The sequence below is a fragment of the Cibotium barometz genome, chromosome 33 (assembly GCF_041138505.1).
Source record: "Cibotium barometz isolate CiBa-2024 chromosome 33, ASM4113850v1, whole genome shotgun sequence".
Lineage (NCBI taxonomy): Eukaryota > Viridiplantae > Streptophyta > Polypodiopsida > Cyatheales > Cibotiaceae > Cibotium > Cibotium barometz.
In genome coordinates this window covers 43,003,715-43,012,161 of record NC_141078.1, presented here as the reverse complement: position 1 = coordinate 43,012,161, position 8,447 = coordinate 43,003,715, and the positions used below count along the sequence as shown (strand labels likewise).

The window sequence follows — 8,447 nt, the reverse complement described above, 5'->3', positions numbered from 1 at the left end:
GTTTTAGAATACCAAAAGGGTGATATAAAGAAGACACATAAGTTTAAGTGCTGGTGAGTATTGTAGACTAGCCACCCATGGCTTATAATCCATTGATAACTTTGTGCTACCACCTCGTAGTTGGCCAGTGTTTCAAGATATCATCTAGAACAAACAGGTCTAATTTTTCAACACTGTTGTCCAAGATTTTTGAGTTTTGAAGTACCCGACACCAACTACGCGAAGGTTTAACACAATAGGGTGCAATGGATAATAGTAAATATCATGTGGATTAGTTAATACTACATCCCCCCGCAAAATTCCCATAATGATAGTGGGATCAGCATCACGCTCAGTATTTTGCTTAATGAGGGTTAGTTCACCTAGGCTGAGGTACTCGGATAGATTTATATCATATTGAAGCAATGAGAGGGTTAGTGTAGATAAAAATACAGTAAGAGTTTGAGGAGGGGCATGAGGAGTTACTGGCAAACTGACCTATCTTCGAGGCTTGCTCCATGAGTAGGCACATTTTATATGTAGGCTCTTGTCTTTGACTTCGGTCCTGTATGGCCAGTTGTCATTCCAATTCTTGTAGACAGGAGTCATTGGTGCTGAGGAGGTTTGATATGGTTGTTTCTCAGACCATCCATGCAACATCCAACTCCTCGAAGCGCCTTGTTGCTTGCTCTTGCACACGTCTGGCGGTAGCCTCCCTTTCCTGCTTTTGTGATTCTTTGAAGTCTTTCGGCAGCCAGTCTTTGACTGTCTTATAACTGTTGGGTGACTTGCGCCATTTCCTCTTGGTGTGCAATCACCATTCCCTCCATCTCAACTTGATTGGTGCTAATGGTATCATTAAGGGCTCTCACCTTCTATGCATGTGCCTTGTTTGTCTGTTCCCTTTCTTGTTGCAAGTGGGTAGCTCTGCTTTCTACCTCCTTAAGTCTTAAGGATAGCATCTGGATCTGGCTTTGTAGCTCCTCTTCTTTGGCCAGGAACGTATGCTAGAGCTCATGTACCTACTGGGCATGAATGGCTATTAACTCGTGTGGGTAACTTCCTTCAAAAGTTGCTCTTTAGCCTGCTCTAGCTGTGCCTTAAGATTCATATTCTCTTTAATTCTTTGGAAATTAGTTTGGCTGAGAACCAAATTATTGTTTTCTAGTGCTTGGTACCTAGCATCTTGCTCCTCGGTGGCCTTTAAACTCTTTATGATGTGTGGCCTCTACTGCTGCTGTCAGGTGTTTTTTTAAGGTCTGTACTTGTGTGTTGGACTCTTGAACTTGCTTCCAGAGTGCGGCATTATGATCATGAAGCATATGTGTTGTGAGGAGATGGCACCGCCATACTCGTTGCTCCTGCTCCCAAAGTGATGCACTTGTGCCCGCTGCCCCTTCCAGTCCAGCATGCGGCAGATTCAGTAGCTCATCCAAGCCTTTCACAGTTTCCTACAAGAATTGTTCATAATCTATATTCTGTAGGAATGATAGCTCTAGTATTCTTTCTTCATCCTTTAGACGCCTTCTTTTGCCCGAACTGGGTGTATCTATATCTCTTGGTCTTTTACCTGTATCTAGTGGTGCTGCTGGATCTTGCATCTATCCATTCATTCCTACACAATGCACTACTAGAATGCAAAGGCAATCATGAATCTTATGCAATGGAAGCTGAAACTCTAAGAGGAAGGAAGAAACAAAGGTATTTCCCCGGCAGCGGTGCCAAAAATGTTATGGACTATCACACCTCCAAGAGGGAACTCAATGCATTCACCTAAAGGAAGAGCAATAGAACACAACTGTCATAGGGAACTTACCAATGCTTCAAACTTGAGTCCCTTAAGGCCTCCAAGCTCACTTGTTAAGCTCTGAACCTCCAAGCTGTCACCGTAGAGTCACTCGCACCACCGTCGCAAGGCAATCACTGTCTCTCTCTCTCACTCTCCCACACAAGCATGAAACATACAAGCATAGAAGGGGCACAAATGCTAGAATGCTCTCTCTCAATCTCTCTCAAGACACAAAGAAGAGCTCTCAATAGCACAAAGGGGGATTGTGTTTATTCATTTTATGAGAAAATGCCTTATATACATTTGGCCCTTATTCATACTTGGACGCCCAAAACTTACTTAACTAAGGCCTTGGGTGGCCAATATCTCATAATGTACAACTTTTATAGTGCCTTTACATGACACTTATTAATATCCTCAATTGGAGGAGCATACTTGTTAATACAAAATGGGATTAACAGTAAGCACATTACTTCTCATCATAGTTTGTTCTCATCACTTGAATCTGCTGCATAGGGAAACACTATAACATGTGCAAACTCCTCATATCTTGTAAAAGGATTTTATAAAATTGTTCTTGCTACTGCAAATAGTGGAACAATTATGCTTTCAAATGTATTATATGTACCAGAGATCAAGAAGAATTTATTATCTATCTTGCTTATATACTTGTGCTGCCTGAGCAACTTTGCGAGCAAGCTTGATGATAAGGCTATTAAATATATTTTTGTGGGATACAGCTCAGAAAGTAAAGGTTACCATCTCTATCATCCTGCTACCAAGTGGATTATTGTGAGTAAAGATGTATTTAAGGTGGAAGATGCAATTCGACACTCTCCTTTGTTCAATGCAAGACACAATGGAAGATGCAATTCGACACTCTCCTTCCATTGTTCAATGCAGGACACATTGATATAGAGCATTTGGGTAATCCAAGGTATGCTAAAAATAAGCCCACATAGGTTACAAATCAGCATGTTTTTCATCCCATAGATCAGCCTATTGTTGAGGCAGATGTGGATGATGCAGTTGATGAGGAAAGAAGGGAAATTGTGGAGTCAAAAAGTATGTCAAAATGGCCAGTGCAAACACTACGTAACTATAAATTGGCCACTCCTTTGCCTAGGAGAACACATGCAAGTTCTCATCATACATCTCATGTTGATGCAGGTTATGCTCTTATTGGCCAGTTTATGTGATGAAGAGGAGCCTGTCTCCTTTGATGAAGCAAAAGAATTGGATAAGTGCTATGCAATCTAAGTATGATATGATACTAAAAAATGATACATGGGATTTGTAGACTTGCCTCTTGGGGCAAGAAGGCTATTAGTACAAAATGGATTTACAAGCTCAAACATAGAGTGGATGGCAGTGTTGAGTGACACAAAGCTAGGCTTATTGCAAAGGGTTATGCACAAGAGAAAGGAATTGACTATGGTGAAACCTTTTCACGCACACGTCATTTGACTACCATGCGGACTATCATTACATTTATAGCATAGAAAGGTTGGAATGTATTTAGATATAAAAAATTGCTTTCTTGAATGGAGATTTGTATAAGGAGGTCTATGCATCCCAACCTCGTGGATTTGTTTAGAAAATTCAGGAATCAAAAGTATGCAAATCGAAGAAAGCTTTATATGGTCTTAAGTAGGCTCCCAAAGCATGGTACGAAAAGATACATGCATACTTGGTTGCATAGGGTTTCTGCAACCACCCAACTGATAGTACCTTGTATATTAAGGAGACTAAGGATGTTTTATTGGTCATCATGTTATGCGATGATGACATGCTGCTCACAAGCCCTAATGGTGATTATATTTAAGCTTTTATAGCCAATTTAGAGAAGTCTTTTAAGATGTCAGATTCTTGGACTATTGCACTATTATTGGGGCATTGAGTTTTGGCAGTGTAATGATGGCATTATTATGCTACAGAGGAAATATATAGATGCATTGTTGAAGAGGTTCAATCTTAAAGATTGTAAACTTCTACACCTATGGAGCTAGGTGTAGGAGTTTACATAGATGCATTGCTCATTGAAGAGGTTCAATCTTGAAGACTATAAACTTCTACACCTATGGAGCTAGGTTTACGACTAAATCTTGAAGATGTAGGTGAATCTTTTGTTGTCGGCTTGTATCAAGAAGCTGTTGGATGCCTTATCTTTTTGTGTAAAGGTCTCAATATTGAGCAGATTTATGCATAGCCCAAGAATAAAGCATTGCCAATCTATCAAACGGGTGTTCTGTTACCTAAAGGGCATTAAGAACTTTGGGTTATTTTATCCCAAGGGGAGAAGATCATAGCTGTATGCATTTACACACTCAGACTAGGCTAGATGTTATGACACACGAGCCACGAGTGGTTTTTGCTTTTGCCTTGGTGATTCATGTATATCATGGCTCAAATAAGAAGCAACACACTGTGGCCACTTCTAGCTATGAAGCTGAGGATAGGGCAACGTATAGTTGAGTGTATTCGGCTCAAGTGCCTTATTGGGGTGGCTGATTTGGGTATTGACGAGTCCTTAGCCACTACCATATTCACTGAAAGACAGAGCGCTATGGGAGTTGCAAGGAATCCATTTTTCCATGCTTGCACACAAAGCACATTTAGATGCACTATCATTATGTCACGGAGAGATGCTCTATAGGAGAAATCTGCCTGGCTTATGTGCCAACACATGACAACTTGGCAGATTTGTTCATAAAGGCTCTCCCACGAGAGAAGTCTGAAGCTTTTCACAAAGATTTAAACTTACTTCCCTTTGGGGACTAGTCTAAGCTCCCTATCGCAGTCCAAAGAGCCTGGCACATCTCTGTACTTCTAGTGTCAACTCACTCCTTCTTCACATCATCACTCCCAGGGGGGATTTATAGCTATATTTGGTAGTGATATGTGTGAACACACTAGGACCATTCGGGGCACGTTTTCCCTCTTTAGGAGGTTTTTTCCCCCATGCTATTATACACCCATCTTGAGGTATACTTGTCTTCTTTGTACATCACACATTCATTATCTATCTATCATATCATTGTGTGCTCTCTTGAACTTCCACTGTGTGTGTGTGTGTATACATTCCTACAACCCTATTTCCAACACCAACAACATTAAAAGTTACAATAAAATATTTTTACTTACTTCAACACACTGATAAATTGTGTCTTTGGAGACCCTCGAAACTCTTCATTTACTTTATGTTCCAGCATCCAAATGACTAAGCTAGTGAATAAGAATGATAAAAGCATTGTGGTCCACATGATAAATGTGAATGGTCTAAGATAGGCCCATGGATTATTCTCCATGTTGTCCTTAACCTGGTACTAGTACAAGTAGCCCAAACTCCATGTATGGTTGAGTAAAATTGACTATTTGAAGGTGATGTGCAAGTATAGATACATCTCCAACAATAGCATCATAGTCCTGCTAATCAAACAAATGGCCAGTGCAAGTTTGACAAGTGGCACAAGATAGTTATGATAAGTTGCAAAGGTAGGTGAAGACACTTGGCAAAGGTAGGTAAAGACAAGTGGCAAGGGTTATTATGAAAAGTGACAAAGGGGGAGTATGACACGTGTCAAGAGACAAGACTTTTATTATTATCAGTAATGCGCCATTACTTGTAGCTCTTTTGACACATAAAATTACATTGAATACTCACATGCTATTACTCTTAACACACCATTACTCATGTAGCATACTCAGATGTAAGTATCCTCAAACCAAAAGGTAAGGAGATCTCAACCAATCGGGGGCACTATGCTGCCATACAAGCCCCATGTAAGTATTCTCAAGCCAAAAGGTAAGGAGATCTCAACCAATTGGGGCACTACTCTGCCACACAATCCCCATAGGAGTGGAGGAGATGAAAACACCATGGCTGAATGGTTCCACTCTCTCATTAATGAACACACCATCACTCTTAATTAATGCATAGACATATGCATTCTCTTAATAACACACACAGAGAATTACATGTGCACACACACTATTGCATGTGTGTACTTGTTATTCACGTGAATAGTGAGCCAAGGTACATGATGTGTATGCACCCGATGTTCCAATTTCAGAACCAGATCACTATATGTTGGTGTTGTCATCCCATTTTCGAGCATTTCATAGCGGTAAGACACAACATATGGGAGGTATTTGAGGGCAATCTTAAAAACCCGTATGCAGAACCCATCAAAGGTAGTCACATCATTGGAATCAGTAGTTACCTTAACCATTTGAACCATTAATGCAATTTGAGAAATTAGTAGGGTGATTTGAAGAGATATCCCTATGATTTGCCTGCCAGTAGCCTACCACATGTGGGCTTCTACCTACGATGTTGATGTGCTCAAAAGTAAACCCTATAAGGTCTCCTACCGTATCAAACTTGATAAGACCAGATGTGCCCATGAACTTTTTCTCCAAGATGTAATTCCTCATCACTATACCTCTTTCAAAGATCTTCATTTGAGCCACCTTAGATTCACCCCCGGATTCGAGGTAGTTTAGTTGGGGGGTGGAATCCTCTTTGTCATTCTCAGAAATGATGAAATGGCATAGGTGACTTCCCATACAACATCATAAGCATATAATCCATAGGCATTGATCTGGATCAGATCCTGCAAATCAAGCAAGTGGGTTGATGAGTTCTTCCCCCATTCAACCAAGAAGCTCTTCAGCTGGGGAGAATGAGCTATATATCTCCGCGTCCTAATGATGCCCTGTATGTATCTCATAATTCTGGGATCAAGGTGAAAGTCTCTCAAACTATTAGTAATGAAGTTAGTCACAATTCATAAATATCCAGAATCCATCATGTGCTGCGAGTATGCTTTTTGGAGGATCAAAAGCCCCACATCTTGATGGGTATGCAAGCGAAGATCCGAGTTTTCCTAATGGCTAGCTGTGCTAAAATATCAATGCCAGGTTTATCAATCCATGGGACAAGGGCTACTTTGTCCACTATTTTTCTCCCCCTAAACTGTAGTGAGTCACTCAATGTGGAGGCTCCATTTTTTCTATAGTCATCATCCATGTGAAATATCACCACTTCTCTCCATCCATAGTTTGCGATAAAGGCTGCCAGCTTCCATCTATAGCATGTCATTATGTGCAACTTGAATGAAGTAAGGGTAGTGCATCTTTGAGAGACTTGGGTCTGTTACTCCAAAGGAGACAAAGGGCACCCTTGCTTCCTTTCTAATGTGGGCTGCAAACTGTGAAACTACTGAAGATTGAGGGCCCACCACATCCACTACCTCTCTTTTCACAAGCCACTAGAACACAACCCACCCGTTAGCGCGACGAGCTCGAAATGATGGGTTTTTACAAAAGCGTCATTTACGCGATGACGAATGTCGTATAAGTGACTTTTTAAAGCTGAAAAAACTATGTTGCAACGATCATCACATGAACAATCGCATAAGCGACGTTATTTGTTGCATCACTTACACAACGCTATAAACAACACTTGTAAACTACTAAGCGTTGCTTAAGCGACGCACTGAAAAGTTAAAAAAAAAACTCAAAATAGATGGCTCTCGTGAAAACGTAAGAGCCATCTATTGCAGCAGCCATGCTCGACGCCTATCCCTAACATGTGCCTACATGAGCCAATGATTGCATTGATCTTGGGATCCCTTACTTGAAGAGCTAATCCTTGCAGATCATATGCCTTGTGATTCACATGGTGTTGGGAAGGAAAATCCCAAACCACTCAAGATCTCTCAAGGGCTTTGGGAAGACTTAAAAGGGCATCTTAAGGAAAATCTACCAAGTCGTCAAGTGGTTGATTTGGACACCATTTCAGGGTGCAAAGGGGCTAGTTTGGTTAGACTAAAGACCCTCATTCAATCAAAAACAGTGTGGACTGAATTCAAAGTGTTTACATAGCTTAAGAGCACTACCTAAGAGCTTCCAAATGAGCCAACAAGTTCCCAATTCCGTTACTGTTTTGGATGGTCAACCTCACATAGTTGACTTTTAGTTAAAAGTTAAAACAAAGAGGTATAGGGGTGCTCAAAGTGGTGATTCAGGGTGATAGGAGTGTTCCTCTCATCAAGACGAATGTGGACAACTAAAGAAATCCCAATTTGGTTGCCATTTTCTATACTAACCACTTGGTAGCATGGAAAACCATGGAAGGCCATCGAAAGCTCAAGCACAAGTGCCTGTGGCGAGAACCAAGTTCAAGATGATGCCAAATGAGGTGGTTCGCGGGCGATGACATGGTACATGTGGGTGATGCTCCATTGGGTGAGGATCCACATGGTCAAAATGTGGCACCACATTTCATTATTGAACAAGGGCAAAACTCAAGGGCAATGCAACAAGAAAGTGTACCTCTACATGACATTAGTGGACAAATAGTAAATGAAGGAATACTAGTGCACACTAGTGGACATGATTAAATCTCATCGGGGAACATCACTTTGGATAGGTTAAGGATTGCTCTCACCGATGCCATCAAGAATGCACAAAGAGATGCCCAAAACAAGGTGCTTTGCATTAGTAGTGAGATTGTGCGTCAAGGCAATGAGAATGCCAAGTTGATGCTTCAAATGGTGGACAAGATGGATGAAAATTTTGCAACTCTTGAAGACCGGATTTTAGGTGTACAAAGGGGTGTGAACGGGTTTGACCATGCACCAAATCCACATGGGAATCTTGGTGGTATGCAAGG

General features: G+C 41.0%; 1 pseudogene; it reads right to left on the bottom strand.

Annotated features, from left to right (window-relative positions):
• Positions 1-4,908: 4,908 nt before the first annotated feature.
• Positions 4,909-7,342, bottom strand: LOC147619595 (glutamate receptor 3.5-like; annotated as a pseudogene).
• Between the last annotated feature and the right edge of the window lie 1,105 nt (positions 7,343-8,447).